Source organism: Netta rufina, assembly GCF_964035555.1.
Source record: "Netta rufina genome assembly, chromosome: 2".
Classification (NCBI taxonomy): Eukaryota; Metazoa; Chordata; class Aves; order Anseriformes; family Anatidae; genus Netta; species Netta rufina.
In genome coordinates this window covers 131,854,853-131,879,784 of record NC_140124.1, presented here as the reverse complement: position 1 = coordinate 131,879,784, position 24,932 = coordinate 131,854,853, and positions in this window count along the sequence as shown.

The window sequence follows — 24,932 nt, the reverse complement described above, 5'->3', positions numbered from 1 at the left end:
AAGGCTTATGTCGACAGGAGGGAAAGGAAGTGGGCTGGAGGGTGAAGTCGCTTCTTCCAGAAGATGACAACATGTTTGGAGAAACTGAGCTGTCACTGACAGGGGTGGTCTCTTCCCCAGGCTCAGTTGCTGTTTCACTCCTTTGCATCAGATGTAAGTAATCCACAGCTGCAGGATGAGTCACTTCAGCAACCCGATCTAACAGAAAACTGATTTTTGTTTGTTTTGGGTTTATCCTTTTAGTGGAGGGCTAAATTTCTGTTATTGGATCTGACTCAAGGGAAACATTGGACACAAGCAGCCAAAAGCAGGAGTGGAAGAAGTGGGACAAGTTTCTTTTAATAATAGCTCATATTTGCACTGAGTTAGGGTCAGTGTAATAACTGACAGAAAGAGGCAGAAAGTACCTATTGACTATTCCATGTCATGTCTGCATTCAGAAAACAATATAGATGAAATCCAGGCTCACTGAAGTCAATGGTAATTTGCTACTGGACTTGGATAAATATTAAATTCTGTTCTTATTGAACACTGACATCTTCTCCAAGAATTTTTGTGTTCCCTTCTCTGGAATATAACAGTCTGGTTACATCAAGGACTTGCAAGAGAGACTTCTCAGCAGCAGATCTGGTTTGAATCATTACCACCTCGCACCCACTGTCAGCTGTTTGTTCCCACACTTTTCTCCTGCCAGTTACACTGACAACTGCTTAACCCTTCCCTAAGCCTGATCTATGAAACGATCTAGGCTAAGGAAAACAAAAATCCTAAATAAATTCTTGTTGCTTTCTACACAGAGTATTTCACACAGACATTTGAATAAGCAACACAATAAGTAGATATGTCAGCAGATGTGTGAGATTAGAAACCTCCAGGAGAGTCATAGAAATGGTAGGTGGAAGCAGGCAAAGGGCATCTTTGATCTCATTTACTTCTAGTTCCAGAAATCACTCGTATCCTGAAGGTAACTTGTATTAGCAAAGCTGTACAAACACAAAACACCCTTTTAACCACATCTGAAATGGATGAGAAGTTGTACTTCCTTTTTAGTGAAACAGTTAAGAAGTCTAACTTCTGAGGTTAGGTAACCTTGAACCCACAGGTCTGAAAGTCTGTTGAAGCTACAAGATAAACAAAGCAAACGCTGCTGTCCCTCTTGCACCTCACTCTCCTCAACACTTGCTAAGTCAAATTTACTAACATTAAATCAGGTGACATTAGAAATTACAAGACCCCTTCAAATGCATACGCAGTTCCTAACACACCTTCCTGCATGGCTCCCACCTTCTTACAAAAGCATGTATACATGCAGCTCAGCATAGACAGACTGGCAAACAATGGCAGCAGTAGCACTCTCACAGAATCACAGAATGGTTGAGGCTGGCAGGGACCTCTGGGGGCCACCTGCTCCAACCCCTTGCTCAAGCATGGTCACTCAGAGCAGATTGCCCAAGTGGCTTTTGAAGATCTCCAAGAATGGAGACTCCACAACCTCTCCGGGCAACCTGTGCTGGTTCTCCACCATATGCACAGTAGAGAAGTTCCTCCTGGCATTCAGAGGAAACCTCCTGTCTTCCAGTTTGTGCTCACTCTTTCTTGTCCTGGCATTGGGCAGCACTGCAAAGAGTCTGTCTCTGTCCTCTTTGCACCCTTCCTTCAGGTATTTCTAGACATCAGTGAGATTCCCCCTGAGTTTTCCCTTCTTCAGGTTGAGCAGTCCCAGCCCTCTCAGCCTCTGCTCAGAAGTGTTTCATCCCCTTTGTCATCTTGGAGGTCCTTTGTTAGACTCTTTCCAGACTTGTCACAGAATCACAGAATTGTAGAGGTTGAAAAGGAGAGATCATTAGGTCCAACCCCCTTGCCAAAGCAGGTTCCTTAGAGCAGGCTGCCCAGGTAGGCATCCAGACAGGCCTTAAATATCTCCAGAGAAGGAGACTCCACAACCTCCCTGGGCAGCCTGTTCCAGTGCTCCATCACCCTCACCGTGAAGCATTTGTTTCGCATGTTGGTGCGGAGCCTCCTGTGCTCCGTTTTGTGGCCATTGCCCCTTATTCTGTCCCCACAAACCACTGAAAAGGGGTTAGCCAAGTCCCTCTGTCTCCCACACTTAAGATATTTGTAAATGTTAAGAAAATCTCCTCTCAATCTTCTTTTCTCAAGGTTGAACAGACACAGGTCTCTCAGCCTTTCCTCATAGGGAAAGGTCTAGGTCTCTTTTGCACTAAGGGGCACAGAACTGGACGACAGTACAGATGCAGCTTCAGCAACACTGACTAGAAGGGAAGGATCACTTCTCTTGACATGCTGGCAACGCTTTGCCTAATGCAGCCAAGAACACCTCTCCAAACCTGCTGGCCACACTGCTTTTGATGCAGCCGAGGATATGAGTGGCTTTCTGGGTTGTAAGCGTACATCGCTGGCTCATGTTGAGCTTCTCATCAACCAGCAACCCCAGGCCCTTCTCCTCAGGTCTGCTGCTGCTGTTAAATAAGACTGGACCCAGTATTAATCCCTGCAGAACTCTGCTTATTACTGGTCTCCAACTAGACTTTGCACCACTGACCACCAGCCTCTGGCCATTCAGCCAGCTTTCAATCCACTTCACAATCTATTTCTGTAGACCCTATGAGGATCTTATGGGGAAAATGTAAAAGGCCTTACTGAAGTCCAGGAAGACAATATCCATTGCTCCCCCTAATCCAACAGGATGGTCATTTCATTATGAAGGTCTGCTCCTGTGCCTTTTGCCTTTCTTGAAGAAAGACTCGTCTTTCTGTACTCCTTTAAGAATTTCTCAAAGCACTCTGTCAACTTGATCTCTAAACAGGCCAAAGAGTGCCCTCTGGAGGTAGAATACCACTTCATCTACCAGTTGATCAGACACTTCTATTGCCCTAAAGCATGAGAGTTTTGTAAGAAATTGTCTCAAGCGCCTAAAATAATAGAATTGTATACACTTTAGGCTGCTAAAGACCCTTGTGTAACTATTTAAAGTTTGTAAATTCTAATAGCATAAAAATAAAGTTATCACTGAAATCAAGAGTTATATATATATATACATATATGCATTTCTACAAGAATTCTAGCTTCTATAACAAGCAATTTGGAACAGACACAAAAATTCTCTTCAGTGAAAACAGCAGTGAAGCAAAAACATTCAACTTTTGCCCCAAACTACTTTCAGCTTTATCTGCTCCAGAAACAGCTTACAGGCAAGATTTGTCCTTTAGAATGCTGTGCAGTGCATGTATGGGCCTAAAAGTTGAGCAGTTTGAACTTAAAATGTTAATAGTGTATTTACTAGTTAAACTGTATAGACAAATTAAATCAACTACATAATAAGATTTTTATCAGTGAGTCTTACTGAGAAGTTGCTTTCTTAGCATTCTGTTCAGGCCACTGGAACAAAGTGATACATCTGTTTCAGCTCTATGTGACTACAATTATTTTCATTGTTTTTCCTCCTGTCGACATTGTGTGTTAGGAGATTTGGTTTTCAGCTATATTTGGGTCATATTGCTTGCTTCACTGTGGACCTCACAGATCCTTAGCTATTTAGGGCTCCATCAGCTCAAATTTCAAGATTTTTCTTCAGGCATCCTGCATAAAAAACACCAAGCATTTCCACTGCCAGGACAGTCTGCCACTCAGGTGGCCTGGAGACAGTTCTCGGTGGAGAACAATACCTCTATTTTATCAATAACAGAAAAAATGTGGTTTCCACATTGTAATTCCAAAATGTAATGCCAACATTGATGAAAAGTGTATGTTTAGCTCACTTTTGGTATCTTCACCATCACCACCACCCATGAGCTCCTTACACATGTGCCTTGGGGAGCTTTTCACAAACTTAAATCATGTTTGTTTTTTTTTTTTATGTTAGGAAGAAGCTAACAAGCTTCTTAAATAAACTTAATCCTCACAATTTAGGTGAATTTCACAGCCTAAGAATTCAGCCAGATAGTAAACATATATGATCAGTTATGAATTATTTCTAAGATTCATGACAGCATGGACTTCTTGAACCCTGAGCACTTTGCAACTCATGCACTAACACTAACTGTAAAACTCAGATCTTAATCTATGCTTCCCTAAAATTTCTAGTCACATGGATACACATTTCTAATTCAGCCTGTTACAGGAGCCAAAAAAAAAAAAAAAAAAAAATCCTGAGAAAATGCCAAACATCGTTGATCTTCAGATTTAGTCTGTGCTCACATCTTACCCTATAACACCCTGGGTACTGTGTTGAACACATCTAGTGCAATGTGTTCCCAAGGCAGCTTTTTACAACCACCTTGCACCACGTCATTTATGACAGAAGCCCTCGGGAAAGAAGAACCAGCCTCAGCCTCACCCACTTACATGTTTACATAAACTGATTTTGAGCTGATTTTTATTTATTTTTTAAATCCTTTCTTCATGGTTGAAATTGTCTTATTTGAAAATGTTGGTGGCTACTCAGTAAATTACATTCATGAGAAGTTCTCTGGCATATCAGGACCCCCAGACAATGAAAGTTGTATTCTTCAGAATTCTGTTCATTTTCCATTTACACCTAAATATTGGTAATTGCAAATTGAAGTGGCTCCCTCAACTTTATAATTTATCACTGCTATTTAATACGCACTTTTAGGCAAGGCCTGAAAATCTCCTCCAAAATCAATTTTGCAATGGTATCAAAAGTCTATACAGCTTACAAATCTGTTTGCATAACCTTTGCCAGATCTATGAAGAGAATTATACTTAAAAGTGTATTTTCCATTTTCAAATAGAATCTATTGTAAGTTTGATTTATGGGAACTTGATTCTTTTCAAGTATTGCCAGCACATTTTATCATTCTCCTAAAGAATATATAATTCCTAAATGCTTCCTTTTTGTTTAAAACAACCTTTCACTTCCTAATTAAGACCACTGTATAACCTTCAAAATACATAAAAATATATACTTCCCTATAAAAATGTTTAAAAAAAATGTGCATTACCTTGTGAGATAATAAAATACCAACATTTTATAGTGTTAACAATATGTGTTTCATTAAGTCACCATTTTAAAAAGAGAAGTAAAAGTATCATGTTTTTTTTCACTTGTCCATAGGAAGCAGCAAATTAGAGCAACATCAGGACATTATTATGAAAGGAAGACTCTTGATTAAATTAAAAAATATCTATATGGGGAGATAATTTAAATTTTTCAAATAGAAGTTTTGAGAGAAGCTCCTTTCTCTAATAGATTAGAGATGATAATAAATTAGTGATTTTAATTGATTAAATAGATAAGGTTCTAGCTGTCAGAATACCAAACAAGCAAACACTATGATCCCAAAGGCTACCATGCAGAAATCATAGTTTAAACCTGAAGTGAACATACTATAAGGTTGTCCGTTTCCCACAGGCTGGCTAAGACAGTATGGCATTCTAAAGGAGATTTTCTTTTTTCTTTCTCCACAACTTTTGTTAAGACTTCCCTCCCTTCCTGCTTTTTTTACTTGATTGACATAACTGCCACTTCTGTATCCAGTGTTAATCTGAAGAGGAATAGAAGAAGAGAAACTGAGTAGCCAGAAATGATGTAGTATAATTAGATATTTATATGTTCAGCCTGGATTTTCTATTACTGCTTTTATTTTGGCTATGACTTTTGCCTTGCTTGCAGGTATACAGACCACAGACAAAAACATTACTCCTCCCTTAGAGATAGCTAGTCTATTTTCTCTCACTTGGGAAATAAATCTGTTCCCACGAATAAATATTTATTTCCTGTATTATTGCTCTTCATCATCTTTAAAAAAGAAGAAAATAAAAAGAAAAAGAAAAAGAAAAAAAAAAAAGAGTAATTATGTCCAGTGGTGCCAACACAATTTGTGTTTCATTTAATATAGGTACACTAGAATACACTATCTGAAAATACACAAGAAATGAAATAACTACACATGAAAAAAGATTGCAGCAGGCTGAACAGAAGTTAAAGAAACCCCAAGAAAAGGCATCCCTATTTTAAAGTAATCAGTTAAATTGTCATGCAGTCATCAATATTAAAGAAATTATCAACTACTGATGCTATAACCATATCAGAATTAATTTAACCTTCAATTCAATCTCCTCATCAGAGCCTTTCAATTTTGAATAAGAAAATACCTGATATAAATAGAGTGGTACAGCTACCATGTCAACATTTATTTCAGTTTTAAAGTATTCTATTCTGTCATAAATACTGCTATTTTCAAATTGCCCCAAAATTACTAAATGATCCAAAAAAATACTGTTTAAAGTACAGCAGTCAACTGTGTACTTTTCCAGTAAAACCTGGTACTTCTTCCAGTGTTAGTATAAAACTGATTATTTGGCAATATTTCCTTCATACAGAAAAGTTTTGACATAAGCATACATTAAACTATCCTATACAATTGGATTAAAATGAGATTCCCTTACTATAGCTCACCAGTTTTGCTTCTATCTGTAAATCAAGGAGTTTTGAAATATTCAAAGTATTAAAGTTAATGCAATCTGTACAAGTAACTTATGCAGCTTTAAAAAATCTATTTCATGACTGCAAAGGCATTGAAGAAGGCACCAGCAGTTGACTAAAATAATAATAATAAATAATAACATGTAAACAAGTGAGTCAGTGACCCTGAGTATTTTTAGCCAACAATGTGTTTATTAGACTCAGATCATCTTGTCCATGTACAAGCTGTTTTTATGAACAGGTGTTATTTCAGAAGAAGGTATTTTATGTGAATATGTCTCAGAACTGGCAGAATTCTTGGGACTGTGAACAAATCAAGCTTCAAGAAAATACAGATTATCAAATAATTCCTAGAAGAATGATCAGTCTATATCATACAGTAATGATGGTTGGTACTCTTTCAGAATTGATCAACACTTTTTTTATTTTTTTTTCTTTTTCTTTTTCTTTTTGAAGAGGACTGGATGAACCAACAGCAGTTTGATTCCAAGAGCCTGGAAGGAAGTATTTCAGAGGGACAAATAGAAAGCCCTGCTAATTTAATTAGAATGCATTAAACTTTGGGATTCCTTTCCCCTGACCATATGCAAGAATTCCAGATCTCAAAAACTTTCTTGTATTTTTCTTCTGAGGGAAGGAAGGATGTGGCCCACAGCCAGAGACAATTATTAAGACTTTAGAAAAGCTTGTGGATCATTTGCAATTCCCCTTTCCAAACACCTTGGGTTAGTCATTGATATGCCATGGAAAGACGTGAGAATAGAGTCAACTGCAAATGGCTGAAATTCAAGTCACATAAATAGTCAAGAAGCATTTTACAGGATATGTTTTTTGCATCTGTCAATACAGCATGCTCGCTGTTCCTGAGTGTACAGATCTGGAATGCACCTGACACCAGTTGGCCCCAAGTCTTATATATAGATAATTATAAATCTGAGAAAAATGAAGACACGTGACTGACCACTAATAGCAGGAGAAAATCAGAGCAGAAAGAATAACATGGAGGGAGCCAGATAATCAATAATAAACTTTTACACAGTAATCATATCTGCCATTCACAAAATAAAGGCATAAAAAAACTGCCTGGAATGATCCTTCTTCTTTATTGCAATTGTTCCATGTCTTTTGCACTAGAAAGCAAGATATTTAAAATGTGAAATATGAGAAAGGTGGGAAAGTAGGTAAAGAGATGTGTCAGTGAATACAAACAACATTTGGAAGCCAGCACTAATAAGCAAAAAATAAAACTGCGAGTAGCAGTGATACTCTGGGTGTCACAAATATTTGTCTCTCACTCTCTGTGAAGAGCTCTTTCTGTGAAATTTAATTAAAAAATTAAAATCATCAGTGTTTTCTGCACACAAAATCCATAATCTGCTGAGCACAGCAGCTCTGCTTCAAAACTTTATACTCCACAAACTGTGGGGTAGAAATTTTCTCAAGCTAAGCCTGGACTGATACCTTTCTGGGACCCTAATGACCTGAAAATAAATGACTCCCTTTATGTGCACCACAGCATATATGGTATGTACTAGGAAATTTATGTATTCCCTGATGCATCTGGACATGGCTGTTGGAACGGGCAGCAAACATTTTACATCTGCATAACATCACATTAACACCTCTGCTAAGGAAAGATTCACTTGAGAGAAGACCAAGCTGTGATACATGTACATGATGAGGACAATTCTCCAACTGCTGTCAGAAATAGTAAGTATTTAATTTGTGGGCCTCTACTCAATTGTATGTCCTTTCAGCACCAGGAGTTTGCCTACATGACTGCCAGAAATGTGACACTGTGTATATAAGGGACAGGGCACTGTGGATATGAGCAGAAATCTGCAATTCATTTCACTGATCTGAAGGTTATGCTGTCTATGATGGGATGTCATCACAGCTTGCACACAAGTACAAGAATCTGCTGCACTAAAAATAAATAAATTAATTAATTAATTAAAATAAAAATTAAACAAAATAAATAAAATAAAATAAAATAAAATAAAATAAAATAAAATAAAATAAAATAAAATAAAATAAAATAAATATAATGACAGATCAGAATAGGAAACTTGCTCAAAAGTTGCATTTGTGGGAAGAATGGCAACCCTCAAAGGGGGAAGACATAGACGTTTCTAAGAATTACTTACAAAAGTGGCAGTGATTTAACTTAAATTCCTGTATGGATTCACATTTATATTTAGAATGTCCTATTCAACTTACACTTATGTCCAAATCCACTTAAACCAACACAGGACAACGATCCAAACAGCCTTCTACTCTGTAGAGAGTTAAGAACCAGTTAAGAAACTCACTATTATTCTAAACAAGCCCCAAGAGAAGTCTTCTAACAGCACAGACTTTATAAAGTAGATATCATATATTTTTTCTGAGAGTTGAACTTACTCAACTTCCAACATTTGGGAACCATTATAGACCAGAAGATCTTTGGAGCTCCTCCATTTCATTTTGATTTAACAGTTAGTAATGTAAATCCTCATCTAAAGGAAGTGATTTCTATGGCCCTGTACAGACTTGCACTGACAAATCATTTTTTTTTCAGCTAACAAAGAAAAAAAAAATAGAATCTAAATCAGATCTTAACACCAGAGCAAAAACCTTTTGCTAAATACAATTTGATTCTCTGCATATATGTTTCAAGTAGTGGCCATAAGTTGCAGTGATAATATTGATCAGTGGTTACTATCCTTCTACTCTGGTGACTGGTCACCAGATCTTTATAAGGATGTCTTGTTCATGAGATCATTTTACCGTGAACTTTGAGACTGCATTATTAGAAAATAGGTCAAAAGTTTCAAACACCAACAAAACACAAGAAACAACTTAAGAAAAAGCAAGCAAGTAAATAAAGTTTCCAAAATCTATTCTTTCTGGCCTCTCCAGTACATTAAAATTTCTACATCTTAAATTCTTAGCAAATTCTGACATTTTTCACTGAATTTCATTGTCCTTCAGAGAGAAAAAAAAAAAAAAAAAAAAACACTTTTCCATGTAATGTGGAAGAACCTCTTCACTTCTTTCAAGGCACATCATGACAGGTTGTCTCCATTGTTACTTTGTAACCTACTCTCCCTTTCCCCGTCTCAAAAACTTTATCTAAACATTGTCTTTATACTATTTTTTTTTTTTGCAGTGTAAAATTTAGACTTTAACTTGATTAAGTATTTTTGGCAGTGTTTGAGCATTTTCATTAGGATCATTTATATTCCTCAAAACTAAAAGAAAAAGGAACATTTGACATCTCCCCCCCTTACCTCTTCATCTAAAAGGCTTGTTCATCAAGCAATAAACAAGTCAATAGTATGTATGTACTTCTTTCTTTATGCCTTATACCTTGGAGTTAATATATGTGTATAAGCTTATTAGTTTATTTATCTTTAGTTCACTTGTAAGCTAAACTACACAAGATATACAGAGATGATTTAATGGGTCATTCAGAATATATTTCAAAATGAGTTTTCAATGCATCAGCAAGAATCAAGGCTTTTGATGCAAAACATGTATATATAATTCTGTCTGTAGCTTGGACATAACAATCTTTGCTGATCTGTATTTTCTCTTGTAAGAAAATAAGTAATAGCCCCCTCAATGATGTAATTTATTGAATGGCTTCCCGAAAGGAAAAAGATTAACTGTCTATGAGAGCCACAAATTCCTGTCACTGTAAACATTAGAATACATCATATTTTAAATAATAAATTTCCATAAAGGTATTCATTCTGTCCTGCAGACAACTATAGCCATTTCTGTTAGTTTAAGAATATTGACTAGGGTGATCACTGCTAAGTTTGTAACACACCCTGATTGCTCTTCAAGATTAGAAATTGAAAAGAATTATGATACCGTGTTCTCTTTATCTGCTAACACCTTGGTACATTAAAAGTGTTCAAGTACCACAAGATTTTAAAATTTTACTGTCAGAAGGCAGAATACACAAACTTGAACCAACTTCTCTACCCTTATATTTATACCTTGAGCTTTTTTATTGCAACAGTAGGCTCTGCACTTTTGCAAAAAACTTCTGGAAAATCACAGTAGCAATTCTGGGTTTTACTTAAAGCTACAGGATATAAGCTTGACTGGCATCTTAGATACAGAGTAAAAATGAAAATGTTCTTCTCTTCTTCTATTAGACTACTTTAAAAAATTTCTCAGATGTACATTTCTGCAATAGAACTTAAAGATACACATATATAATTGGAAACATTACTGAAGCTGATAGAACTCAAAAAGACCTGGGAGAGGGAGACTCTTCTGTGATTTAAAACAAAACAAAAAATAAATAAATAGAAAATCCATTGAGTCAACTAAAACTGCTACAAGTCTAATGCCCACTCCTCAATGGTCAAAACATTTTTCTCACTACAGGCAGGAGATAAAGCCATTATGCCAAGATGCATTGCTGATTGTGGCTCACACTTACTGGAAGTTTCCAGCTCTGTCTTCATTATGTGCTTCAGTGCTATGCAAAAAGACTGAACCTAACAAACGCTTTTCCATAGGGAGGCCATATTTGTGTAAGAACCTGAATCAGTCATCCCAAAAAATCAAAGTTAATTATTGCTAGCAGAGAGAATGATAATAGGTCCAGAGAAGAGTCTTCGTATTGTCCATTGTTTGAGTAGAGTCATAACAAGATTGCTGTCATAACTGTACTATGGCTACATGCTGAATAGTGCAGACTGCCAACCCATTTTCATCTCACATGTAAATGGCTGGAACACATCTTCCAACTTTTCATTCAATAAACTCAAAAGTCACTTATCACACTGATTCTGTGAGACAGCTAAGACACTCATCTAGCAGTATCTGGAAAGACCAGAAGAAAGGAAGGGATGAGGGAGATAAATTTCACAAGGAAGAGAACAACTCTTATGACAGTGGACACAGGTAAGACACTGGACTCCCATTGCTGGCCCAAGGACTGCTGACCAAGGGTAGATTGAAGAATGTCATTTTCTCCAGGTTTTAAATGCTGTCAAACAGCAGCTCCAGTGAGACAAGATCAAGAGTACTTCATCCCCAAATAAAAACTGCAAGATGGGAGGCAGAGAGAAAATAATTAGTTCAGATCTCCCACTTCCTGGATGGATGCCATAACCACAAGAATACTGCATAAAAGACATCCTCTTTTTTTTTTTTCTTTTTTTTCATCTTTGGCAGTCTCTTGAAAGAAAGGACTGATGTATGTATGTTTAAGTCTTAGATTCACAACCCTGAAGCCTTTCCTGTAATTAAAAGCTTACTACAGAAAGACTCTAAACTCTTACAAATGATGAAATGATGGCACTTGTATCTCTTCAACATATCTGATGACCTATTTTCTTGTAATACCAAGAGTAGCATTTTGTCTTAACATTTAATTTGTGTTTGCTGGCAGTGTTTCCTGGTTCCATCTAAGCACCCTGTAGTTTTTGTCCTCCCTTTTCCTCAAGCCTGTAGCTTGTTACAACATACCCCATCAGGTTAACTAGATCCATTTGACTGGTTTTATATTAATCTTGTCCTGTAGCACAGTTTTTTTTCTCAGCATAAGAGGCCACACACAACTTTAACAGTCCTGTTGTAGTGAAGTGACTGCAGTATGCATGAAAAAAACAAAACAAAAGAACTCCCGTATCATATCTGCCACAGACATTTAAACTGTCTTGCTTTCTTCCCATGTCTCTGACCTTTTGAGATGATTTTTGGTGTATTTAAAGTTCAGCTAAATGAAAATGCTCCTCTTAGGATTCAAGGCTTGATCTGCACCTGTGAAAGTCAGCAGCTTTCTCATGTATCATCCAGTGTTTTATTAAGTGAGATACTCTGCCGTTCACACCTTTATGGCAGTTATTTTACATGCTGCACACGCATGCATTTTAGGAATCATAAAGTCAAAACAAATCAGTACTTTCATAAGATGTCCCTATGATCAGATAGGAATTTTAAAAGGTGCAGGAAATGTTTGAGGCAAGCAATTTACTGAAAGACATGCTTCCTTACATAAACCAGAGAAAAGAACTGTCACAAATGAGCAATAGTAAATTATCCTAAGCAGGGTTGGGGTTGCACATAATTAAGATCTTGCATTCTAGCTTTAACAGTCCCAGAAGAAAACAATCGCAGATCGCCTCAGAACTTGTATTCTGTAGCAGGAGAATCTAAATATGCAAAGCTCAAACTGCTTTGTTCAGTACTGTTGCTGTGGGGCTCTTGTCTGTAATCTAGCAATTACAATATTTGCCTAGTACTATGAACAATTCCCTATACAGCTCTCTGCAGCTAAGCCTGATGCAAACAAGCTCAAGTCACTAGGCCAAATTTTGTCTTCAGATACACATGCAATAATCTCACTGGTACCTGCGAGACAAATTCTTTCCAAAGGAAAAAGGAAAGCTAATGCTGCAAGTTTGGATCCCAGTAAGAGAGGTAAGGGAGCAAGAAACAAAGTGAAACAAGAAACAAGAAACAAAAAAAACATGCTACCTAATCTTGTGCAATAAAGCAGATAAAGCCAATGCAGAGAAGTGAAAAAATATAATACTTAGTTCAAATGCATCAACAGTTTTACACATCTCGATTTTATAAGGAATCACTTGTAAAACTAGCAAAAATTGCAGCTTTCCTTGGAAGTCCTGAAGTCTGTAAATCAAGGACTAATTTGATCAGTGGCCTAGAAATATAGTTTTCCCCTCACTGCCACAAATTGCAGTGGTATGATACTGATAAACTTTGTTTTGCTTCTGTTCTATAGAACACAACTTGTGTAAGAGAGCATGAGAGGGTGTGAAACACAAAAAAAAAAAAAAAAAAAAGTGAGTAGAGGTAGAAGTAATTCATCATCATTTCAAGCTATCAAGGGTAAATGCTTCTGTGAAATGTGATTTGTTATTTTATTCAGGGTTAACTTTTAAGACAGAATTATCAGCCTCTGAGAATGATGATCCATCACTGAATTGCCAAAGCAACTTTTTATACAGTGGTGATAAGTCTAATTCAAACGCAAAATTAAAAGTAGGAGAGATTAACTAAGACCATGAATATCATACTATGTATTTCCTAAGCAATAGTGAAAATTTTAGCAAAACTTTCTATTTCTAAAGGTATCTTAAAGAAGGTAATTAATATTTATGGTTTAGTTACTCAGAAGCACACTGGCTTTTCTACTAGCAAATATTGCAAACAGTCACTCAAAGATCAAAAGTAACATATTTACAGAATGTTTTCAGAATTCATTTTCATCACACCTTTGCAACAAGTGAATTTACATACTAAGTGCTAAGCATAATACATTCTTGTTGCAACTTAACTTTCTAATACTAATTTAAGTCTCTTCATGTTTTTAATATGGTATATCCAAAAAGTATAGGAAGTCTGTTTTCTTCCAATATTGTTAACGGATTTTATGTAGACATTTACTTTTTAAAATGTGATTAAAATGGTCATCAGGTATGATTAAAATGGTCATCAGAATTAACAGTACTAGCCTCTTAGAAATTTAAGACTCACTCCCATCTTTCCATATTCTTTTCTTCTGTATGTGAATAACACAAGCAGGTTCACTTTTATGTATCAGTTTTATATATATATATATATATATATATATATACATATATATATATATATAAAATATTTCTTTGGAAAATCTGATTTCAACTGAAAGAAAAAAATATATATATTAATCACTTCAGTCTGCAAGCCACTCTAAGCAATATACTGTCAAAGGGGAAAACAGAAAAGAAAACAAACAACAAAAATAGAAATCAGAGCAAACCTATAAATTATCATCTAGTAGACCAAATGGAAATCAATGCCTGTCAAGGGCAACTTTTTCAGTAAGCCTCAGACCCTGGGGGCAAGAAGTGCCTACTCTGCGTTCCGCTACAGTGGCCAAAATAAGATATGGCTGTGCTTCATGAAGCTACTGCCTTTGCCAAGACTAAATATGGCCCATGGGACAACGACTGAATAACTGTAATCTCATAATCATGCAGTCTTGCAATCAGCAGCTTACAATATAGGTGCAAAGTATGATGTGACTACAGACTGGCATACATATGCAACATACATTCTCAGCAGCAAAGTACTTTCCACACAGCTCATATTTTTGCAAATAAAGTACAATAAATAAAATTCAAGCAGTCACACTCTTAATCTTCCCTCCCACAAACCAAATTATGCATTATGCTGAGAAATGGGTATATGTAACCAAAATTTTTGAAAGGCTGGACAAATGAACTTCTTAGCAATGAACAGATGGTTCTGCTCATGCAGAAAATGAATTTACCACTAGCTACTAATCTTTATCTCCTGCAGCTGCTCCACTGTATGCAACAGTAAAGCTTGGCCTGATAATATCTTATGCTCTTCTTCCTTAATCTCTCTCAAAAACTTCAGAGAAAGACGTTTCTTTACACTCTGGAAGAAGGAGAGAGGGCGAGAGAGGGAGGGAAAGAGAGATATTATCTTGTGATGCTCTTCAGAAATTCTTGACAAAACAGTTTTCTCTGTAGAACACTTGTTTAGGATAAAGTTTAATAAACTTTTGACAAGATCCTTGCATAAAATATAAAATTTATATCCTTTAAAGAAGCTGCAGTTATAAAGTAACAAAAAAATATCAAGCTCTGTTTCTCCAGAGGAAATAAAACTACTGTCTTAAGAGTAGGGTTCTCATAATATTAAATAGTTGACTAAAGTCTTTCAGAACCAGCCTTAGCAGGGCACCACAGAATTCAGGACTAACAGTATTCAACAGTATCTCTCATTCAGCAGCTACATAAAAATGGGGCTACATAAAAATATTGGACGTGTCTGTGAGCATCCACAAACCATGTAATAATCTTTGCCTCCTGCTAGAGTACTTTTATATGGATGACTGTCAGATGTCAGCAAGCATCATCTGTGTACAGAATAACTACAGGATTCTGTAATTATACTGAATGCTGTAGTTATGCTGTACACTTACAACAGGCATGGAATGTAAATCACTTCTGGAAAGTACTGAAACAAGAAAGAAAAATGGTGATGGTTTTCACAAGGGAAATTACTAGATGAGAGGTCAAAGTCAAGAAATGAGTGAAGATTTTGCTATGTCAATCAATTCTGAAAAAACATTTGATGTTTCCCCAAAACTTGTTTAATTTTTCCTCATTTAACGTATCAGCCTAATAAAAGATACTGAGATATTGACTCTAGAATGTTTACAGATACCTCCTTTGTCACTCCTTCTCAGAGAATGTAGTACTCAGACAAAAATAATAATAATAATAATAATCTCTTTGTATTAGGAAGCATTTATTTTATTTGAGAATAACTGCACACATTCCCCAGAGGGAGTAGTGGAGTTTCCCTCCTTGGAGGAAAAAAAAAAAAGCTGTCTGGACATGTCCTGCGCAACTGGTTGTAGGTGGTCCTGCCTGAGAAAGAGGTGTGGGACCAAATGACCTTCAGAGGGCTCTTCCAACCTCAGACATTCACCTACACACAGTAAATAAATTTATGTTCACAATACCTCTTAATTTCTAACTAAATATAGTGTCTAAGACCAGTCTGGTATGATTATCAATATACACAGTTTGAGGCATTCATCTTTCCTTTGTTGCATGCTAAAAACATACATTTTTCAAGTTTGTTAGACGTAGAAGTAGTCATCTAAAGCATATATGTTTACTGAAAGAGTCGAAAGAAATGAAAAATTCTACCTTATACTTCATAAAAACACAGCTTAATAAGCTTTTAACTAATTTTAAAACCATCTAAATGTATCATAGCTGAATTATCTCATCTAGGCACTATCCTGAAGATACTTTTCTTTGAATTATTCAGGAAAATATTTATGAGATTTCCCAAATTAAAAGCTTATTGGCATCAATAAATTATTCAGACACTGATTAAAATTAATTTTACTTCATCATTGTTTCCAAAATATTTGCTTTTGGATATACATATATTATTACACGTTTGCTTAGTTTGTCACAGAAGAGCAGAGCCATACATGATTATCATGCCTGTCACTAATGAGTGGACACTTTTCTTTTCATGTTATAAGGGAACAGCTCTGCGAGTCAAAGTAGTTTCACAGATTTAAGCTCAGGTGTCAATCTGATGTTTAATGCTGTTTTATCATTAGTACAAGGTTAATGTTTCAAGCACAGTTATGGATTTTAGCTTTTGTTACTCTACAGACATTTGAACTTCAACACCACATTTTGTAATCAATTCTTCGTCATAGAGTTAGCAATAAATGATACCTTTCTTCTCCTCTGAGGATCACATTCACAAGGAAAATTTTAAACTCTGTAATCAATACTAAGCAATTATACTCTTCAACACCAACAATGTAATGTTTCCCCTGGCTAACTGTCAAATAATCTCCCACCTTGACCCATCCCCCCCTCCAAAAAAGGTAGAAGTAAATAGTAGCAGCAAATAAGTTGAAGCCAGTGTTTCATCTCTCTCAACATCATACTCTTTCTTTAAATTTCCTTTAATTGGGAATAAAGAGGTAGGTCACAAAACTTTGGAAGAACAAATAAGCAGATGAGGTTTTGTTTTCTTGGGTTTAGTGATCAGAGATGAAAATAAAGTGAATCCTTGAAGAAATACATTGTTTTGGACAAACTCTTCTTCCAAGTAATCTACTCAAGCTTTACCCTTTAAGGATCCTAACAAATGGCCAGTTATCATATTGATACTAGCAATCAGTTTAGGCTGCATGTGCCGGAGCATTAACAGCTGTTCTAACGTGTTTTAAATCTATTTACACACAGGAAAATTCTCTAAGCTATGATAATCAAAATTAGTCTCATTTACAAAGAAGCTCTGGAGGGTGAACAGGATGAATGTACATGTTTAGCTAATTCCCTTGCTGCTGCTATTTTAATCTGCATTTTGCTATTTACAGGAATCCAGGAAGAACAGTTATCCTGAGACTGAAAGCTGTACAATCCCTATTTAGCTACCTAGGGGGAAAATTACTATCCGAACACAAAACAGTACACTTTCCTTTTTGAGAAAAAGCTTTACTTCAGTTCTGTTAAAAACTGAACATTTTAATTAAATCTTAAAAACATCAATGCTTTCATTCCTATTTATCTGATGATCTACCGTGTGGATCATAACAGGTCACAAAGTACCAAGATAGACATGAGACACTTTACTTGAAGTAGCTGCTTTTAACTTGTGATTGTAATTTATAGCAGGATTCCAGCTTTTCATGGTGAAAAAGCAACCCTAAACAATTCATGTGACACAGCTTTAACAATAAAATGGTGAGTTGGAAGAAACTCTTCCTCCTACACTTATATCACTTTTGTTTCACTAAAGGCACAATAATGGTGAAGATGGGGAAGAAACAAAGGTCATCTGAAAGTACTTCTGACAAAACAGAAGTTTGCAAGAGGACTGAGAAAGACATTCATCATTTTGTACTACATATCGCATCTGTCTTTTAGGCATGTTTTAGAACATCCTAACACCAGATTTACGATAACTCTGAGTTTCTCTCCAGACTCCTCACTGGCCTTAGGTAAATGCAATTAAATTCCCCTTGTTCTATCAATTCCTACTTCCTCCTTGTTCTCCTCTTGTTGCTCTTCATGAACTGCTTATTATGGGGCTATGATTATGACATCTACAATATATTAATCAGACACAGCACTATATAACTCACTTCAGCATTTTGCGTAATGTAATCTCTCTGCTTAGCATGCCTTAAGTTTTAATTAGAAAAAAAATATATCTTTGATTTAAAATTTTTGTGTGGTGCATAGCTATATATATTTGCATGAGATTTATCTCATCCAAAATCAGAGAAGCAACTCACTGCACATGCAAACAAGTGAGCTTTAGCATAATAAATTAAATTGCTGCATTAATGAAGAGCAGTGCCTGAAATTCTCCATGCTCAGAAATCTTGACATCCTAAGACTTCTGCTTTTCAAGGACAGACTTCTACATATTTCTGTTGCTTGTCTTACTGTAGTACTTGGACTATACTGCATTAAAGCATTTCATTCAAAACAAATCTATACCAATGCAGGACTTGCAATATGTGATGTCCTAATATTATTAATATAGCCCAGTATATTTTTGGCAAACACTTGGTTCACTAGTAACAGAGAATTTATCATCATGATTAACATTACCACTCTGAGATTTTCACTTTTCTTTCTTCAAGGGGGTTTTCCCTTTCTTTTTATTTCTTGCAGCTGGCAAGTTGGAATCAAGTTTGAACATTAAACAGGTGGTTTAACTTAACAGATTATTTAAGTTAATGACAAAATCAGTTCATTTTCCTGTTCTTTCCCTGATGCTGTATAAGTTGTTTTTTTGTTTGTGTGTTTGTTTTTTAATCTCATTTCGTCCAGCAATTTACCAATGTATCAGACACCAAAATATGAGTTTTGATCCTCATAGCTGCCCATAAACTTGTGCTATTTGTAACCTTAAAGCTTAGATGCGGAAAATATATATATATATATCTATGAGACTTGGACAAGTCATATACAAACTTGAAAGACATCCCATACAATTCTCACACCATAATAAGAGTACAAAAATAATCCAAAACCTTAGCTGGTTTGGGAAAAGGCTGCTCTCACTTTCTATGAAATGTCTTCCTGGCTGCATGTGATGATCAGCTACAACTATGGTTGTTCTCTATGCTAAAAGTCATTTCTTCAGTGTTAGGCACTGAAAGTTATCATCATTCTTTGTCATACACCAGGGACATTTAGCATTTGACTCCTGATTCCCTAGGATGAAGATACTAATTTTTAAAAGAAATGTTTTCAGTACATGGAAGAAGGTTGTCCATAAAGTGAAAATTTTGACAGGGTTAAGAGACAGATGGCAAAATTAGTCCAAATAAGTCCTTCACCATAAAGCAGATATGCTGAAAGCTGTGGTGTGAATGTCATGAAATGATACATGCAAGGTTTGCCTTGGTTTGATGGCTCTGCCTATCTGATTTCCTTGTGATTTAGTATGCATCTGACTTGACTGAAGTCATTCAGTCCCAACACGATAATTTTGGCAAAGAAACTGGTTGAAAAGCTCCCATCTTTCTTGATCTCATCTGCCCATTTTTGCCCATATGTTGCTGCCGGTGCCTTGTTTTCAGAAGTTTAGCTCTTAACTTAAATCAGCTCAGTGATTCAGTTTTCACTGAAGACAGAAGAAAATTGACAGAACAGCCAAGGAGACTGAAATCTGGCATAGAGGTGAGAACAGCCAGTAGGAGAATACACTTCATAAATTATTTCATAAACTACCTTTGTTGTTAAATCCAGGAAATCATGAAGAACAGCTCAAACAGAGCCCACAAGAAAAGCAAGATAGTAGCTAAGAAGACCCAGGTCATCAATCAGCTGTATTAGTCTTTCTGCAGATAAGATATATTACATGTTGTTGCAAAAGTTAAGCAAGCACAATACTCTGACAACCCAGCAGCAGAGTGAACAGATCAGGACATTATAGCTTTCATTTACTTAAGGTAGAAAGCTTTTCAAGACAACAGACAGTATAACAAATGTGGGTAAAATAAATCCTAGTACAACTGGGGCCAAAAGCAAGCTTCTGCAGACCACAGTTGGAGTACCAGAGGCATTTTAATATTTTGCAATTTAGAATAGACTGTTATTCTTCACAGCCTGACTTTGTACAGCTCTTCTCTTCCTAACATTAAAACAGATTTTCATAGGCGGCTGAGCCCAAAATGTGTAAGCTTACAGAAAAAGGTTTTAAGAAAGAAATGGCTTTTATTTTCTAAGCCCAAATAGAACTGCTGGGGCTCCTTCTACCCAGTGTTGATCACGGAGAATTGCACAGATCCTGCTGGGATATTCTCAATTCAGAGAGTGTAAGGAGAAATACTAATCAGAAAATTTTTACACAGCAGTTTCTTCTTTCCAAAATTACAAAGTAAAAAAGCTACACCCGCAAACTACTCTTTATTCATATTTTTAGCTAATAAAATTTTTGACTGGTGCACAGTAAATCTTAGTGGAAAGATAGAGCTGTCTACAAATTAATCAGCAATGACAGATGCCACAATCTAATTATAGCACTGAAATGCGTAAAGAACTATAATGAAAACTGATTACTATCCACATAATTTCTACAATTTTAATTATAATAAATACTCTAAATGACTGATTATACAAGTATGTCACATTTGCCTGCTCCATTCCTCATTATAAAAATCCTACAGCAGTACAGTTGCTATGCTTTACTTCTTTGTTCCATTAGTTCACTTATTATGTACAACCTATTTTAAATTGCTTTTTCTGAATCAGAAAATTTCATTTATACATTACACCCATATGAAGATGCTTAAAAAAGAAATTCAGAACATCTCATCAGTATTTAAACTGTAAATGATACAGAAGAAGGAACGCATCAGTCTTACCCTTTTGATGATACAATGAGTAATCAAATAAAGACAAACACCCTGCACAAATTTGTCTCTTTTCAAAAGCCTAAGAAACACAAAATCATAGAATGAATAAGGTTGGAAGGCCCCTCTGGGGGTCATTGCGCCCAACCTCCTGCTCAAGTGCTTCCTGATGTTTACACAGAACCATTAATGTTCCATTCTTTGTCCTTTGCCTCTTGTCCTGCCACTAGAGGCATGGTTCCACCTTGTTTGAACCCTCCCTTCAGCTATTTATAGATATCAATGAGATTCCCTCTGAGCTTTCCCTTCTTCAGGCTGAACAGTCCCAGCCCTCTCAGCCTCTCCTCATGAGAAGTGCTTCTGCCTCTTTGTCATCTTGGTAGTCCTTTGGTACCAAATCAGGTTCAAGTATACCAAATTCAAATATACGGAATAGTCCTAACACACAAAGTGCATGTGTAGCACATGCAAGCAATATCTGAGTGCACATATAGACATGCACAGAGCTCACTTTCATCAAAGGGGAACACCTGCCCTGCGTGCTCTAGGGCTGGTGGCGTAGGAACAACAATTCTCTTCTGTACATCTCCTCTAGCTGCAGCCTCGCACTGGTTCTGCATACACACACCGTCACATGGAAGGCATTTGTGTACTCATGCTTTAATTAAAGCCTTAACAAACAGCAGAACAGGAGTGTTGCTTCTAGATTTCAGAGGCTGGCCTATAATGCATTATCACTTGACAAAATATTTACTTCACTAAAAACAGGCTTTGTAAGGGCAAATGTGTCTACATTTAAAATAGCACTGCATATCCCTCAGTGTTCATGTTGCTTTGTAAAAATCAATTCACGGTGACCTATATTCTAAATATGCTAACACGTATTCTGCACTGTGGGACTGAAAGATGGAGGACCATGTTCTGATGAGACTGGTAGAAGGGTGGGAAGAGATACAAAATATTTAAAGAAAAAGTTTTGAAAACATGAATGCCTGTATTTGCCCAGATGCTTAACAGCCTTAAGTGTCCCTGGGCATACAGTTTATGCCTAATGAGGCAGTATTAGTATAGCCTTTGGATGTACACATCACATTTGGTTGCCCCTGACTCATCACTGAAAATAACTGGGCCACACTAAATGATATCAGATGAATGCCAGGGATATGTGTCATTCAAGGTGCAAATATTATAATCATTTAAATTAGAAGAAATGCCCAAACTAAAACCCTTGTAAAGGCTTGAAATCTAAAATACATTCTCATTTTGAAGGCAAATGCATTTTAAAATAAAGCTGCATTTTTACTTCTCAGAATTGCAGCACTCCCTGTTTTAATCCATAATTTACTGTCATTACTTAATTCATTCTAATACCAGTAAATTAGTTTTATTTTCTAATCCTTCTTAGCAAGTCATTGTGACAGATGGGAAACTAGCAGTATTAGAGCTCAGATTCTTCACTGTTCAGGGATTTTCATGGGCTTTCCAAATAAAAATGGATGGAATAATTGTTCTGTGTGTACAAGATGAAGTTTGACCCAGAAAGGAGCAGGGAACAGCAGTCCTCTGACAGCACTAAAAAAGAACAGAAAAAAAAAAAATAAGGAAAAGAATAAGGAAAAAGAAAAAGAAAAAGAAAAAGAAAAAGAAAAAGAAAAAGAAAAAGAAAAAGAAAAAGAAAAAGAAAAAGAAAAAGAAAAAGAAAAAGAAAAAGAAAAAGAAAAAGAAAAAGAAAAAGAAAAAGAAAAAGAAAAAGAAAAAAAGAAAAAGAAAAAGAAAAAAAGAAAGAGAAAGAGAAAGAGAAGAAGAAAAAGAAAAAGAAAAAGAAAAAGAAAAAGAAAAAGAAAAAGAAAAAGAAAAAGAAAAAGAAAAAGAAAAAGAAAAAGAAAAAGAAAAAGAAAAAGAAAAAGAAAAAGAAAGAGTTCTAGAATAAAATATCAGCTCTTCCATTCTTGTTGAACTGGTTGTGGGGTTTTGTCATCAGACATAAAAAGAGTCTTACCGTGTCTTTTCAAATTCAATGTGTCACAGTATTTCAGGTCATAAAAACAAATCCTGCTTCCATGTCACTCTTCTCTATAGCCTGGGTACCCTTACTGCTTCTCCATCTTACAGACAGTTAGGAGCCTACTACAGCTTTGGAACAAGCAGGTGCAAAATGTTAGCTGAAGCACTAGTGGTTCATTATTTTACATGAAAATGTTTCAGACATGATCCTCCCAGTCAGTGACATTCCCATGCATGCTTTCTACATATTGTATATACACATACCATATGGGACTATTCTGAGACCTGTACTGTTCAAATTTTAACAATGATTTGGAAGCATGTTCATAAAGCTGGAAGATGAGACCAAACTGGAGTGAGCAGGGAAATGTGCTCAAGAGCAGGGCTGCCATCCAGAGGACAGGCTACTGAAATAAGCCAAATTTCTGAAATTCAACAAGGACAATTACCAAGTTCTGCACCTGGGAGGGAAAAGTCCCTGGCTATGGTGCAGGCAGGGGATGCACTGCCTGGGGAGCAGCTCTGCTGAGAAGTACCTGGGCATCTCAGTTGACAGCAGGCTGAACACAAGCCAGCAGTGTGCCCTGGCAGAAAAGAGACCAACAATATCAGGGGCTGTAAGAACAGGATCAAGTACTGATCATCTCCCTCTAATCAGGACTTGTTAGGCATCATCCAAAATACAGCATCCAGTTTTGCCCCAGTACAGGAGGAGCATGTTTAACAGAAGGCTCCCATGATGGTCAGGACTGGAGCACTTGCCCTGTTAGAAGAGGCTGCAGGATCTGGGCTTGTTCACCCTGTAGAAATGATGACTTTGAGGGGGATGTCACAGCATCCCTCAACACCTACCAGAGATAGTGCATGGATGGATTATGAGAGATAATGGACATAAATTGACATAAGAAAATTCAGAATGGAGATAAAAAGGATCTTTTTTCCCCACAATGCTGCTTGAGAAGGAGTTTTGGACTGCAAAGAGGTTCTTTCCAAGGTCCTGTGCATGTAGAATGAATAGGAATACATAATCCTATATATTTATAGGATCCTATATATTTATATATAGGAATATATAATCCTATATATTTATATAGGAAATATAATCCTATAATATATTAGTAGTACCAGGTTCATGCACTTTAACCAATCAATGAAGCAATGGCTGCTGCTATTCCACCTAAATCTGAAGTTACTCCATCCATGTTGGCTAAAGTTTCTGTAAAGAGAGCTGACTTTGCAGTACATTTGGATTTTTAAAAGTTTTGTATAAAACATTAGCTTTTATGAAAATAAATGGGCATCATGCAGAGAAAAAAAATGTGTCCTTCTTTTACAAAACTTGTGATCAGAAATTCATTGAATAGTTCTTCAGTGCTCATAAAAATCTTTAATTTCACGTTAATTAAAGAACTGAGACATCAGAGTAATCTGACCGATATATTCTCAATTTAAAATAAAATAAAATAAAATAAAATAAAATAAAATAAAATAAAATAAAATAAAATAAAAACAAAAATAATGAATCATTTTAGGTACAAGATACTTTTTGAGTCTCAAACCAAGATGGTGTGATGGTGTTAAGGACTTTGTTGTTGTTTGTTCATTTTTTATTTGTTTGTGGTTTTTGTTTGTTTTGTTTTTTCTAATACAGAAGTTCTTTTCTCTTTCCTACTTTCACTTCAATGATCTGAATGAACATTAAGGAAAACCGATCATGGAGAACCTGTCAATGTGCAATAAACACATGAAGAACTCAGAAGAGGGAAAAGATACTTTTTTCTCCCTTGATTATAAAACAACATGCTGTTACTTTTAAAAACCACAGAACAATATAAACAGGAATTTGATTTTAAAGTCGATAAATCACCTAAAACAATAATATTGTAGTTATTTTTCAAGCATTCTAAATAATTTGACAACAAATAAATTATTTTCTCAAAAGGATCTTCTGACGCTGAATCCTAGAAGTACCTCTTTTGGTACAAATGTGTATCTTGAACTCTCTTTGATGTGTAGACCTCAGTTTGACCAGGAAACTAAACATTCACTTTCAGCACT